Genomic DNA, 15,572 nt, shown 5'->3' on the forward strand with positions numbered 1-15,572 from the left:
ACACCTAAGTAAATAAGACCTAAAAGAGAGTGACTAATGTCCAGGAGCTATATGCCGCATACCTGATACTGTTGCCTGGCAACCTGTAGCCAGTCCTAGAGCAATGGAATCCCAGGCAAAGAAGGAAATTGGAAATGTGTCCAGAAGAGCACATTTACCACCCCTACCCTTGTTTGCTAACTCTGAAAAGAATTGGGTAAGGGACTCTGTTTTAAAATGTACCCAGGATTTTAATCAGGTCCGGTAAGATACACAGACATGGAAATGACTGTCACGAAGGAAGAAGTTTATACTCACAGATCCCTACAAACAAGGGGCACAGCAAGCCACACAGGGAAGCACCAGGGTCAGTCAGGAGACAGAGCAAGGGGAAACATGGGTGAGCGACTTTTTTGTGGTTTTCATGGGAAAGACTAGGCGAGGCAGGGTAAGCAGTTTAGACAAGTTTAGGATTGGCTAGTTTCAATAATTTGAGTGGGGGTGCCTGGGTGGCTCAGTTGGTTAAGCGACTGACTTCGGCTCAGGTCATGATCTTGCAGTTTGTGAGTTAGAGCCCCACATCGGGCTCTGTGCTGACAGCTCAGAGCCTGGAGCCTGCTTCAGATTCTGTGTCCCCCCCTTTCTCTACCCCTCCCCTGCTCACGCTCTGTGTCTCTCTGTCTCTTAATAATAAATAAACGTTAAAAATATTTTTTTTAAATAATTTGACTGGGCTGTGGCCTGTAGGGGTGGTTCCTAGTTGCTCAGTACCTGACCCTGGGGCATGATTGGGGCAGAGGGATAGTGTTCTGTACTGTAAGGACCTGATAAAAGGTAAGTGGGGGTACAGACTCACAATTGCTTGGTCTGAATATCGAAGGCAGACTCACAGGCAAGTTTACTATATCTAAGAATTAGCTAATCCGAGGAGGGGCAGTCCGTCCTCAGATCTGCAAATTCCACACAATACAGAAAATAAGAAAATATAGTTAATACAGAGCCAATACACATATACAAGCAAAGGATCTGTTGTCTGTTTTGTAACGTAAGAGGTTTCTGTGTTTTAGGGGTTGGTTTTCCCAGAACATGTAAGAAACCTTAAAGAACAACATTAGGAAGATCTCCTGTTCCCTGTCCCTTTAATACCCAAGTACACAAAAGCAAGCCTACATTCAGTTCTAATGCCAAGCAGTGTGCCTCCAGAAAAGCCATTCTTTCAAGATTTGCACCTAGTACCTAAAAAGCATTGAAATATTTTATGCAATACCAGCATATAGTCCACAAGACACAGGCTTAAAAGGATAACTCCAACTAGTACAAGACTCGTATTTGATCATTTTGATCATCTCAACACAGAAAAGTGGAAAATGTATTTTTTTTCCCAGCTCACTTGCCAGGTTTAACCAGAGTTCAGGCATTAACTATGTCATTTCCTATCACTCACAGTGAGCATTGCTAAAAAGCATTATCTGGGAATACTATATTATGCCATTGTTGATTAGTTTCATTAACGAGAATAAACATTTGCAGAGCCTATTGTGTTTTTAAAATGGTTTACAAGTACTGCTGGCTCACTTGTTAATAATTACGTTGGGGGACTCTTAACAATACATATTTAGGAGATAAAAGCAATGATTGTGATGGGATTAGGGGGAAAGGCAAGTAATAGCATTTAGCACAGTTATTTTCAGTTGCATAGTGTCTTCAAGCCTGCACTGACTAACCACCATTTTCACTGCATTTGGGTCCATATTCCTAATATTCAAAACCCAGCACAAATACACAAACAATATGGTGAAACTATATTTTAAGCTTTATATTATCTACTCTTTCTTGTTGCCCTTTGGTGTCTTGATTTGCACATAGCATGGGCACAACTGAGGCACGACTGTGAGTGTACCTACCCACCTACCATGGGGCAGGAGACCTGGTTCCCTGCCTCTGCTGTGATGGATGACCCCAAGAACTTCACTGCGTCTCTGTTCTCAGCTGTAAAACGACTGAGGAAGGGAGGTACAGTGGGAGCAAGGGATTTACATCCAATGAATCAATCATCTTGCCACTTTCATTGAAGCTTAAATGTGTAGTTTCAGGTGTCTCTTTACTTATTATCTTACTAAAACTGACACATTAATGGGACCATAACACCGTGCATGCATGTACACACACACACTTACCAAACTTTACATGTTGAGACATTTATACCTTTTTGGAATGGAGACATATTCCAAAGCCACTCATTAAAAAAGTAAAACTTCATGAATCTTCTGAATTTTCTAAGCTACATTTAATATTATAGTGTTTTTACTCTAATGTTCAAGTAATATTGACCCTTCAAGTCAGCATTTTCCTATGACATTTGGGTATACCTGGCACACCCCCACACATGTGTCATGCCTGCCCTCAAGAGTAAGAGGAGCAGTATTAAGCCTCATGCTCCTCTTTGCTCCTTGATGGACCCTGAAATCTAAAGTGAGGTTGAGGATGGACAGTGGACCTCATAATTCCCTGCCCTGTTTTTTAACTGACTCTTGACAAGTTCTGCTAGTAGAGACTGAAGTGGTCCAGGAAATATAATCAGAACCAGGGCCCTATTTGATAATAAAGATACATTCTTTGGGAAATTTTTCCATCACACTCATCTTCAATTTTATAATATAACTTTAATTGTAGAAATAGATGTTCTTTAAAGCCAACAGTGATACAAGTATCTCAAGAAAAATCACTTTATATATTATTAGAGATGTCATTTTGAAAACACTTTATTTTAATAAATACTTTTAATAGTATTTATTAAAATACTATATATTTTAATAGTAACCACCATTTTTGGAGGATGTATATGCTACATATTCTGCCTGTCTTACATTAGCTATGTCAATCAGGGTCCCCTCAGGGAACAGATAGCACTCACGGGGATTAGTGGGCATGTTTTATTCTTTCAAAAGACATGTTCCAATAATAGTGACAAAGTTCACGGACAATAAACTTTATCAAGATTTGCCAAAACAACTTTCTTTGGTGCTTTCCAAAATGTTTCAGTGTAGGGCGCCTAGGTGGCTCAGTCAGTTAAGCATCTGAGCCTGCGTTTGGCTCGGGTCATGATCTCACAATTCGTGGGTTCAAGCCCCGCATCGGGCTCTGTGCTGACAGCTCAGAGCCTAGAACCTGCTTCAGATTCTGTGTCTCCCTCTCTGTCTGCCCCTCTCCTGCTCGCACTCTGTCTCTCTGTGTCTCTCAAAAATGAATAAACATTTTTAAATAATTAAAAACAAACATTTCACTGTGTAAAAAATTAGTATAATTTAATAAGAATTTACTGAGTCAGTATACTTCTGAAAATAACTTCCTGATATCCCTCTCCTAACATCAAGGAAGTTAAGCACTGATGGAATCTAGTCATTGTTTATTCATTATTTATTCATTCATTACTCAATGAAACATTGAAAGCCTTAGTCATTAAAAATAACATATAACCCTAAATTGAATACTGTAAATTTACTAACCCGATTGATTTTTGAACATGTAATTATGTGACAGTTCAGTTTGAAAGACTTGACTGATATAATGAAATATCAAGGAAATCCAATTTTAATTGATTACTTTGTTATAGAGGTTTTTTTTTAATCTCTTGGAAAAACAAATGACTATATAATAATGTGGTTGCTGTTTCCTTTCTGCCCAAGCAGGGAATTGGAATTTCTTTCTGTTAATATAGTTTCTGACTTTATAACTATTTGTGGCTCAGAGCTTTACTTTGCTACATAAGCCAACATTGCCGTGCGGTGTCTGTTACTTTCAGTAAGTCTCATGATGTGAGATCGAGCTTCGTTAAGCTATGCTAGTATGTCTCTGCCATCTCAGTATCTTCTGCACCCAAACCTGCAAAATGGGGATAATTACCAACTTCACTGGCTGTCATGGTGATTAAATAGAACAATGTAAGAAAACCAACCACCATAATGCCTGCTACAGATTAACTGGCTCGGTTCTTTACCTTTCTTACATGTGTCATAAAAGGGCTGTGGTCATCTTCAAAACACTGCTTGACATCCTGATTCTGCCATAATCATGCAACAGTGGTCTGACAGAGCCTTATATATTAAACTTTCCTTCTGAACTTGGCTATCCTGATTTTTTAAACAGCTTTATCGAGGTATATATTACATACCATAAAATTCACCCATTGCAGATATGTAGTTCAGTGATTTTCATAAATTTGTGCAGTTATACAGCCATCACCTAGTACACTTATAGAACATTTCTATCACCCCAGAAAGTTTCCTCATGCCCATTTACAGCACCTCACTTTCCCCTCCAATGCTAGGCACTACTGATCTGCTTTCTTTCTCTATAAATTTACCTTTTCTAGACATTCTTACAAATGGAAGTGTACAATATACATAGTCTTTTATATCTGGCTTTTTCACTGTGCATGTTTTTGAGGTTCATCCATGTTGTAGCATTCTATTAGGGTTCTTCAAAGAAACAGAACCAATTATAGAAAGAGATTTATGAAGAAGGATTTGCTCACATGGTTATGTAAGCAGGAGATGCAAAAAAAAGGGGGGGGGTATAATTCCAGACAAATCTGAAGGCCTGAGAACCAGGGGAGCCAATGGTGTAAGTCCTATTGTGAGTTCAAAATCCTGAGAACCAAGGGAGCCAGTGTCCAAAGACAGGAGAAGATGGATGTTTCAGGTCAGTCAGACAATAAATTTGCTTTTCCTCTGCATTTTTGTTCTATTCAGGCCTTCAAAGGATTGGATGATGCTCATGGGGAATTGGTAAGGATAATCTTCCTTACTCAGGCTGATTCAAAAGCTAATCTCTTCCAAAAATACCCTCAGTGACACATCCACAAATAATACTTTACCAGCTATCTGGGGATCCATTAGCCCAGTCAAGTTGACACATAAAATTATCACAAGCATGTATCAATATTTTACTCCTTTTAATTGCTGAATAATACCGCATTGTATAGATAGCCACATTTTATCTATTCACCAGTTGATGGAAATTTGGATTGTGCCAGTTTGGAGGATGTTAAAAATAATGATGCTGTGAACATTCATGTGCATGTCTTTGTGTGGACATATTTTCATTTCTCTTGGGTAGATTCTTCAGAGTCTAGAAATTGCAGGGTAATATGGTAAGTTTGTGTTTAAAACTGCCTAGTTATTTTCCAAAGTGGCTCTACCATTTTACACTCCCACTAGCAATGTATAAATATTCCAGTTTCTGTATATCATCACCAATACTTGTGTTGTCTTTTTTGTTATAACCATTCTAGTGGATATGAACTGATACTTATTTTGGTTTCAATTTGTCTTTCTCTAGTGACTAATACTATTATTAATTATCTTTTCATATACTTATTTACCATAGGAAGTGAAATGTCTTCAAAAGATCCATTCACATCTTTTGCCCATTTTTAAATTGGGTTGTTTTCTTACGATTGAGTTTTAAGAGTTCTTTATATATTCTACATATAAGCCTTTATCAAATCTATATTATGCAAGTATTTTCTCATCTATGGCTTATAGTTTCATAATAGTATCTCTTGACACACAAAAGTGTTTAAATTTGATGGGTCATGTTTGGTATGATTTTTGAGAACTCTGTGCCCAACCCAAAGTCATGAATATTTTCTCCTACACTTTCTTGTAGAAATCTTATAGTTTAACTCTTTTTCTTTTTTTGCCTTTTTTTTTATTTATATATGAAATTTATTGTCAAATTGGTTTCTATACAACACCCAGTGCTCATCCCAAAAGGTGCCCTCCTCAATACCCATCACCCACCCTCTCCTCCCTCCCACCCCCCATCAACCCTTAGTTTGTTCTCAGTTCTCAACAGTCTCTTATGCTTTGGCTCTCTCCCACTTTAACCTCTTTTTTTTTTTTTTCCTTCCCCTCCCCCATGGGTTCCTGTTAAGTTTCTCAGGATCCACATAAGAGTGAAACCATATGGTATCTGTCTTTCTCTGTATGGCTTATTTCACTTAGCATCACACTCTCCAGTTCCATCCACGTTGCTACAAAAGGCCATATTTCATTTTTTCTCATTGCCACGTAGTATTCCATTGTGTATATAAACCACAATTTCTTTATCCATTCATCAGTTGATGGACATTTAGGCTCTTTCCATCATTTGGCTATTGTTGAGAGTGCTGCTATGAACATTGGGGTACAAGTGCCCCTATGCATCAGTACTCCTGTGTCCCTTGGATAAATTCCTAGCAGTGCTATTGCTGGGTCATAGGGTAGGTCTATTTTTAATTTTCTGAGGAACCTCCACACTGCTTTCCAGAGCAGCTGCACCAATTTGCATTCCCACCAACAGTGCAAGAGGGTTCCCGTTTCTCCACATCCTGGCCAGCATCTATAGTCTCCTGATTTGTTCATTTTGGCCACTCTGACTGGCGTGAAGTGATACCTGAGTGTGGTTTTGATTTGTATTTCCCTGAAATACAAATAAAGATGTTCAATACACTGAACATCTTTTCATGTGCCTGTTGGCCATCCGGATGTCTTCTTTAGAGAAGTGTCTATTCATGTTTTCTGCCCATTTCTTCACTGGGTTATTTGCTTTTCGGGTGTGGAGTTTGGTGAGCTCTTTATAGATTTTGGATACTAGCCCTTTGTCCGATATGTCATTTGCAAATATCTTTTCCCATTCCGTTGGTTGCCTTTTAGTTTTGTTGGTTGTTTCCTTTGCTGTGCAGAAGCTTTTTATCTTCATAAGGTCCCAGTAATTCACTTTTGCTTTTAATTTCCTTGCCTTTGGGGATGTGTCGAGTAAGAGATTGCTACGGCTGAGGTCAGAGAGGTCTTTTCCTGCTTTCTCCTCTAAGGTTTTGATGGTTTCCTGTCTCACATTCAGGTCCTTTATCCATTTTGAGTTTATTTTTGTGAATGGTGTGAGAAAGTGGTCTAGTTTCAACCTTCTGCATGTTGCTGTCCAGTTCTCCCAGCACCATTTGTTAAAGAGACTGTCTTTTTTCCATTGGATGTTCTTTCCCGCTTTGTCAAAGATTAGTTGGCCATACGTTTGTGGGTCTAGTTCTGGGGTTTCTATTCTATTCCATTGGTCTATGTGTCTGTTTTTGTGCCAATACCGTGCTGTCTTGATGATGACAGCTTTGTAGTAGAGGCTAAAGTCTGGGATTGTGATGCCTCCTGCTTTGGTCTTCTTCTTCAAAATTACTTTGGCTATTCGGGGCCTTTTGTGGTTCCATAGGAATTTTAGGATTGCTTGTTCTAGTTTCGAGAAGAATGCTGGTGCAATTTTGATTGGGATTGCATTGAATGTGTAGATAGCTTTGGGTAGTATTGACATTTTGACAATATTTATTCTTCCAATCCATGAGCAGGGAATGTCTTTCCATTTCTTTAAATCTTCTTCAATTACCTTCATAAGCTTTCTATAGTTTTCAGCATACAGATCATTTACATCTTTGGTTAGATTTATTCCTAGGTATTTTATGCTTCTTGGTGCAATTGTGAATGGGATCAGTTTCTTTATGTGTCTTTCTGTTGCTTCATTGTTAGTGTATAAGAATGCAACTGATTTCTGTACATTGATTTTGTATCCTGCAACTTTGCTGAATTCATGTATCAGTTCTAGCAGACTTTTGGTGGAGTCTATCGGATTTTCCATGTATAATATCATGTCATCTGCAAAAAGCGAAAGCTTGACTTCATCTTTGCCAATTTGGATGCCTTTGATTTCCTTTTGTTGTCTGATTGCTGATGCTAGAACTTCCAGCACTATGTTAAACAACAGCGGTGAGAGTGGGCATCCCTGTCGTGTTCCTGATCTCAGGGAAAAAGCTCTCAGTTTTTCCCCGTTGAGGATGATGTTAGCTGTGGGCTTTTCATAAATGGCTTTTATGATCTTTAAGTATGTTCCTTCTATCCCGACTTTCTCAAAGGTTTTTATTAAGAAAGGGTGCTGGATTTTGTCAAAGGCCTTTTCTGCATCGATTGACAGGATCATATGGTTCTTCTCTTTTTTTTTGTTAATGTGATGTATCACGTTGATTGATTTGCGAATGTTGAACCAGCCCTGCATCCCAGGAATGAATCCCACTTGATCATGGTGAATAATTCTTTTTATATGCCGTTGAATTCGATTTGCTAGTATCTTATTGAGAATTTTTGCATCCATATTCATCAGGGATATTGGCCTGTAGTTCTCTTTTTTTACTGGGTCTCTGTCTGGTTTAGGAATCAAAGTAATACTGGCTTCATAGAATGAGTCTGGAAGTTTTCCTTCCCTTTCTATTTCTTGGAATAGCTTGAGAAGGATAGGTATTATCTCTGCTTTAAACATCTGGTAGAACTCCCCTGGGAAGCCATCTGGTCCTGGACTCTTATTTGTTGGGAGATTTGTGATAACCGATTCAATTTCTTCGCTGGTGATGGGTCTGTTCAAGCTTTCTATTTCCTCCTGATTGAGTTTTGGAAGAGTGTGGGTGTTCAGGAATTTGTCCATTTCTTCCAGGTTGTCCAATTTGTTGGCATATAATTTTTCATAGTATTCCCTGATAATTGTTTGTATCTCTGAGGGATTGGTTGTAATAATTCCATTTTTATTCATGATTTTATCTATTTGGGTCATCTCCCTTTTCTTTTTGAGAAGCCTGGCTAGAGGTTTGTCAATTTTGTTTATTTTTTCAAAAAACCAACTCTTGGTTTCGTTGATCTGCTCTACAGTTTTTTTAGATTCTATATTGTTTATTTCTGCTCTGATCTTTATTATTTCTCTTCTTCTGCTGGGTTTAGGCTGTCTTTGCTGTTCTGCTTCTAGTTCCTTTAGGTGTGCTGTTAGATTTTGTATTTGGGATTTTTCTTGTTTCTTGAGATAGGCCTGGATTGCAATGTATTTTCCTCTCAGGACTGCCTTTGCTGTGTCCCAAAGTGTTTGGATTGTTGTATTTTCATTTTCGTTTGTTTCCATATATTTTTTAATTTCTTCTCGAATTGCCTGGTTGACCCACTCATTCATTAGTAGGGTGTTCTTTAACCTCCATGCTTTTGGAGGTTTTCCAGACTTTTTTCTGTGGTTGATTTCAAGCTTCATAGCATTGTGGTCTGAAAGTATGCATGGTATGATTTCAATTCTTGTAAACTTATGAAGGGCTGTTTTGTGACCCAGTATATGATCTATCTTGGAGAATGTTCCATGTGCACTCGAGAAGAAAGTATATTCTGTTGCTTTGGGATGCAGAGTTCTAAATATATCTGTCAAGTCCATCTGATCCAATGTCTCATTCAGGGCCCTTGTTTCTTTATTGACCGTGTGTCTAGATGATCTATCCATTTCTGTAAGTGGGGTGTTAAAGTCCCCTGCAATTACCACATTCTTATCAATAAGGTTGCTTATGTTTATGAGTAATTGTTTTATATATCTGGGCTCTCCGGTATTTGGCGCATAGACATTTATAATTGTTAGCTCTTCCTGATGGATAGACCCTGTCACTATTATATAATGTCCTTCTTCATCTCTTGTTACAGCCTTTAATTTAAAGTCTAGTTTGTCTGATAGAAGTATGGCTACTCCAGCTTTCTTTTGGCTTCCAGTAGCATGATAAATAGTTCTCCATTCCCTCACTCTCAATCTAAAGGTGTCCTCAGGTCTAAAATGAGTCTCTTGTAGACAGCAAATAGATGGGTCTTGTTTTTTTATCCATTCTGATACCCTATGTCTTTTGGTTGGCGCATTTAATCCATTTACATTCAGTGTTATTATAGAAAGATATGGGTTTAGAGTCATTGTGATGTCTGTATGTTTTATGCTTGTAGTGATGTCTCTGGTACTTTGTCTCACAGGGTCCCCCTTAGGATCTCTTGGAGGGCTGGTTTAGTGGTGACAAATTCCTTCAGTTTTTGTTTGTTTGGGAAGACCTTTATCTCTCCTTCTATTCTAAATGACAGACTTGCTGGATAAAGGATTCTCGGCTGCATATTTTTTCTGTCTAGCACCCTGAAAATCTCATGCCAATTCTTTCTGGCCTGCCAAGTTTCAAAAGAGAGATCAGTCACGAGTCTTATAGGTCTCCCTTTATATGTGAGGGCACGTTTACCCCTTGCTGCTTTCAGAATTTTCTCTTTATCCTTGTATTTTGCCAGTTTCACTATGATATGTCGTGCAGAAGATCGATTCAAGTTACATCTGAAGGGAGTTCTCTGTGCCTCTTGGATTTCAATGCCTTTTTCCTTCCCCACTTCAGGGAAGTTCTCAGCTATGATTTCTTCAAGTACCCCTTCAGCACCTTTCCCTCTCTCTTCCTCCTCTGGGATACCAATTATGCGTATATTATTTCTTTTTAGTGTATCACTTAGTTCTCTAATTTTCCCCTCATACTCCTGGATTTTTTTATCTCTCTTTTTCTCAGCTTCCTCTTTTTCCATAACTTTATCTTCTAGTTCACCTATTCTCTCCTCTGCCTCTTCAATCCGAGCCGTGGTGGTTTCCATTTTGTTATGCATTTCGTTTAAAGCGTTTTTCAGCTCCTCGTGACTGTTCCTTAGTCCCTTGATCTCTGTAGCAAGAGATTCTCTGCTGTCCTGTATACTGTTTTCAAGCCCAGCGATTAATTTTATGACTATTAGTCTAAATTCACTTTCTGTTATATTATTTAAATCCTTTTTGATCAGCTCATTAGCTGTTGTTATTTCCTGGAGATTCTTCTGAGGGGAATTCTTCCGCTTGGTCATTTTGGATAGTCCCTGGCATGGTGAGGACCTGCAGGGCACTTCCCCTGTGCTGTGGTGTATAACTGGAGTTGGTGGGCGGAGCCGCAGTCAGACCTGATGTCTGCCCCCAGCCCACCGCTGTGTCCACAGTCAGACTGGTGTGTGCCTTCTCTTCCCCTCTCCTAGGGGCGGGATTCACTGTGGGGTGGGGTGGCCTGTCTGGGCTACTTGCACACTGCCAGGCTTGTGATGCTGGGGATCTGGCGTCTTAGCTGGGGTGGGTAGGCAAGGTGCACAGGGGCAGGAGGGGCAGGCTTAGCTTGCTTCTCCTTAGGTGATCCACTTCAGGAGGGGCCCTGTGGCAGCAGGAGGGAGTCAGATCCGCTGCCAGAGGTTTGGCTCCGCAGAAGCGCAGAGTTGGGTGTTTGCGCGGAGGGAGCAAGTTCCCTGGCAGGAACTGGTTCTCTTTGGGATTTTGGCTGGGGGATGGGCGGGGGAGATGGCGCTGGCGAGCGCCTTTGTTCCCCACCAAACTGAGCTCTGTCGTCCGGCGGCTCAGCAGCTCTCCTTCCCTTTGTCCTCCAGCCTTCCCGCTTTCTGAGCAGAGCTGTTAACTTATGACCTCCCAGCGGCTAAGTCGCGCTTGCTGTCGGAACACAGTCCGTCAGGCCCCTCTGCTTTTTGCAAGCCAGACTTGGGGGCTCTGCTTGGCCGGCGAGCCGCCCCTCCGCCCCGGCTCCCTCCCGCCAGTCCGTGGAGGGCTCACCGCCTCGCCGCCCTTCCTACCCTCTTCCGTGGGCCTCTCGTCTGTGCTTGGCTCCGGCGACTCCGTTCTGCTAATCCTCTGGCGGTTTTCTGGGTTATTTAGGCAGGTGTAGGTGGAATCTAAGTGATCAGCAGGACGCGCGGTGAGCCCAGCGTCCTCCTACGCCGCCATCTTCCCTCTCTCTCTTATAGTTTAACTCTTACATTTAGGTTTGTGTGTCATGTTGAGTTAATTTTTGTGTTTACTGTAAGTATCTAATTTCATTTTTTTGCATGAGACTATCTAATTGTCCCAGCATCATTTGTTGAAAATACTTTCCCTTCTCCCATTAAATTATCTTAATATATTTATCAAAAATCAGTTTAATGTAAATATAAGGATTTATTTCTGGACTCTCAGTTCTGTTCCATTGATGAAAATGCCTATCCTTGTGCCAGTACCACATTGTCTTTTTTTTCTTTCTTTTTTTTTTTAACTTCCTATTTTAATTTCAATTAGTTAACATACAGTGTTATGTTAGTTTCACATGTGCAATATGGCAGTTTTACAATTCCATACATCACCCAGTGCTCATCATGAGTGCACTCCTTATTCCACATCACCTAATTCACCCATCCCCCCAGCACCTCCCTCCCCTCTGGTAGCCATCAATTTGTTCTCTGTAGTTAAGAGTCTGTTTCTTGATTTGTCTCTGTCTTTTCCCCCTATGTTCATTTGTTTCTTAAGTTCCACATATGAGTGAAATCGTATGGTTATTTTTGTCTTTGACTTCTTTCACCTAGCTTTATACTCTAGCTCCATCCATTTTGTTGCAAATGGCACAGTTTCATTCTTTTTTATGGCAAAATAATACTCTATTGTATGTACATACCACATCTTCTCATTAGTCGATGACATTTGGTCTGTTTCCATCCTTTGGCTATTGTAAATAATGCTGCTATAAACAGAGGGGCGCATATATCCCTTTGATTTAGTGTTTTTATACCACATTGTCTTAATTACTGTGACTTCATAGTATGTTTTGAAATCAAGTAGTGTAAGTATTCCAACATTGTTCTTCTTTTCCAGAATTGTTTTGCCTATTCTCGGTCCGTAGTATTTCTATATAAATTATAGGATCAGCTTATCAATTTCTACTAAAAAACCTATTAGGATTTTGATAGGAATTTTATCAAATTTATAGGTCAATTTTCGGATAATTGACATCCCAACATAACAGAATCACTCTTCAAAACAACTTTTTATTTGTAAATAACTTCAAACTTACAGAAAAGTTGTAACAATAGTACAAAAAACACACATATATCCATTATTCACATTCATTGAATGTTAACACTTTGTCCATTTTCTTTATCACTTGAAAATCAATTGCATATATCATGCCTTTCACCCCTAAATACTTTAGTGTGCATTTCCTAAGGATAACATTTCTCTTGCATAAGCACAGTAAAGTCACCAGCTTCACTAGATTTAATTGTACAACACTTTCCTCTGATCATCAATTATCCACATTCTAGTTTCACCAATTGGAATGTGCTTCATAGCATATTTTCCTCCTGAACAGAATTCAATCTGGAATCACATAATCCATTCTGTTGTCATGTGTCTTTCTGTAATCTGGACCACTTGCAGCCTTTCTTTGTATTTTATATCGACAGTTTTGACAATACATTTTCAAAAAACAACCACAATTTTATAAGATGTATTTATAATTTTGAAAATAACTTAAAAATTATTTTAAAATACATTTTAAGATAAATGTTCTTTGCTTTTTCTTTGCCTGATGTTTTCTCCTGATTCCATTCATATTGTGTTTTCCAAACTGGAATGCCACTTAGGTGATGGCATGTACTCAGAGCCACACATCTGGAGGCGCATAATGTTTAATGTCCATCTGCCTCTCACTGACACTAATTTTCATCACCCAATCAAGGTTCTCCACTATATAACTACCATTTTCCTCTTACATTTAGTAAGTCCCTTTTGTTTTTAGACCAGCTTTTTAGATTTTTCTCAGTGTTCCTGGTATGGAGAGGAGCTGTTCCTCTACTTGCAACACTATAAGTAATTGCTACCTCCTGTGAAGAGAGCATTAATGTGGCATTAGAATGTGAGGGCCTTTTTAATGTGTATTTAAGGCTTTTCCCTAATGCATGGATGATTCAAATTAGAGAAAGCTACTACCAATTATATGACAGTTTTTTTATCCACTGTAATCTAATATAAGATTAACTCCTTTCCGCTGTTCTATTAATATCTCCAGTCAAAGACTTGCCTGATTTGATCCCTGCCATGCCTGTTCATGAATAAATGGATAGAGCTGTGTTCCTGTAGGAATTTTTAAGGTTTGTTTTTTTTTTTTTTTATTCCATCAAATCAAGATAAACGAACAGCTCAAAAGAAAAGAAATGGCTCAGACTTTATGGGAAAGAGTAATGCTTGGAGAAAAAAAATATTTTTAATAGCTTGGGAAAATAAAAAGGATGGTAACAAATCCAAAGCGTGTGCCACCTCTCATCAGTATCTCAGCATTCAGCTAATGAGAAAGGATGACAGCTTTGTTATTAAATTATGTAGATGCTAATTGAAGGCACAATCAAATAGGAGGATCAGTTACTTTTCAAAAGCACTTTCAGATTATTAGCTGTGATATCAGTGATGGAACACAATTTCTAGTTCTATTTCCAATTCTCAGACTGATAGATCTCCTAGGACCATGCATGCATTGAGAAGGAATGGTTATACAACTGGTCTTCGTGGAGAACCTCTTTCTCAAAGTCACTTTTGCATCTGAAGATGTAAAGCATCCCCGAATTATACATTACAGCCAAGGTCACCAGAGAGCTGTAACCTGCATACTAAATCCATTTCTCTACCTAGTCCTACAGACGTCTAGGGCTGGTGGGGATCTTCTGGTGCTTTATAGCATGGAGTCTGTCCTGGTGATTAGTGAGTGGATTAATTAGACTTTGCCTGAAAGTCTATGCGGCAAGGACAGGTAGCATCAGTTTAGGATTTGGAATGGCCCAGTTTTTAGAAATGGCTCAGCCTAACCCCCACAGCTCATTACTATCAGTATATCTATCTGTGAGAAATAATGACAACATGGACATTTTTTTTTTAATTTTTGTATTTATTTTTGAGAGGGAGACAGAGTGTTAACGGGGAGGGACAGAGAGAGGGAGGGAGACACAGAATCTGAAGCAGGCCCCAGGCTCTGAACTGTCAGCAAAGGGCCCAATGTGGGGCTCAAACTCATGAACCGTGCGACCATGACCTGAACCAAAGTTGGACGCTTAACTGACTGAGCCACCCAGGCACCCCAACAGTGACATCTTTGATTTACATAGTTCTCTGCTTGGGGCGCCTGGGTGGCTTAGTCAGTTGGGCATCCGACTTTGGCTCAGGTCATGATCTTGCGGTCTGTGAGTTCAAGCCCCGCATCTGGCTCTGTGCTGACAGCTCAGAGCCTGGAGCCTACTTTGGATTCTGTGTTTCCCTCACTCTCTGCCCCTCCCCCGCTCAAGCTCTGTCTCTCTCTGTCAAAAATAAACATTAAAAAAAATTCTTTTACATAGTTCTCTGCTCTTGCAAAGCACTCTTGGAAATATTTCCTTTGAAGCAATACAGCCAAATGCCTTGGTTTAAATTTTGGCATCACCATCTCCTGACTATATAATCTTAAAGTTATTTAATCTTGCGGTGTCTCAGTTTCTTCATCTGTAATATGGAGATAATAGCGGTTCCCTGCTCATAGGTGGTTATAGAAACTGAGATAATTTTGATCAAGTGCTTAGAACAATACCTGGAACACAGGAAGTACTTAATACAAGTATCATCGTCATCCTAATATCCTATGGAAGAAGATAAAGGCAGATTAATATCCTGTTTTGATGGATGAAGAAAAATTTAATGACTTGCCTGTGTCACATAGTAATTGATGCAGGATCTAAGACAAAGAGAAGCCACTCTAAGTTTTAAAGTCCTGTTTCAGGTCTGTAGGGAGTGTGTCTTCTCCAGTCTTTTGAGCATTGTATCACATTAAATGGTTTGAAAGCATAGAAAGCCTGATGACCTCACCTGGTTGTATGGAATAAGGACTGGACCAGATTGTGTAGCCACAA

General features: G+C 39.5%; 1 protein-coding gene across 9 annotated transcripts in view; it reads left to right on the top strand.

Moving 5' to 3' along the window:
• Positions 1-15,572, top strand: part of TMEM108 (transmembrane protein 108) — a 377,589-nt gene that overhangs the window by 287,094 nt on the left and 74,923 nt on the right. The gene's annotated exons all lie outside the window — the stretch shown is intronic.

Source organism: Puma concolor, chromosome C2 (assembly GCF_028749965.1).
Source record: "Puma concolor isolate L17-30 chromosome C2, mPumCon1.1.hap2, whole genome shotgun sequence".
In the NCBI taxonomy this organism is placed as follows: domain Eukaryota; kingdom Metazoa; phylum Chordata; class Mammalia; order Carnivora; family Felidae; genus Puma; species Puma concolor.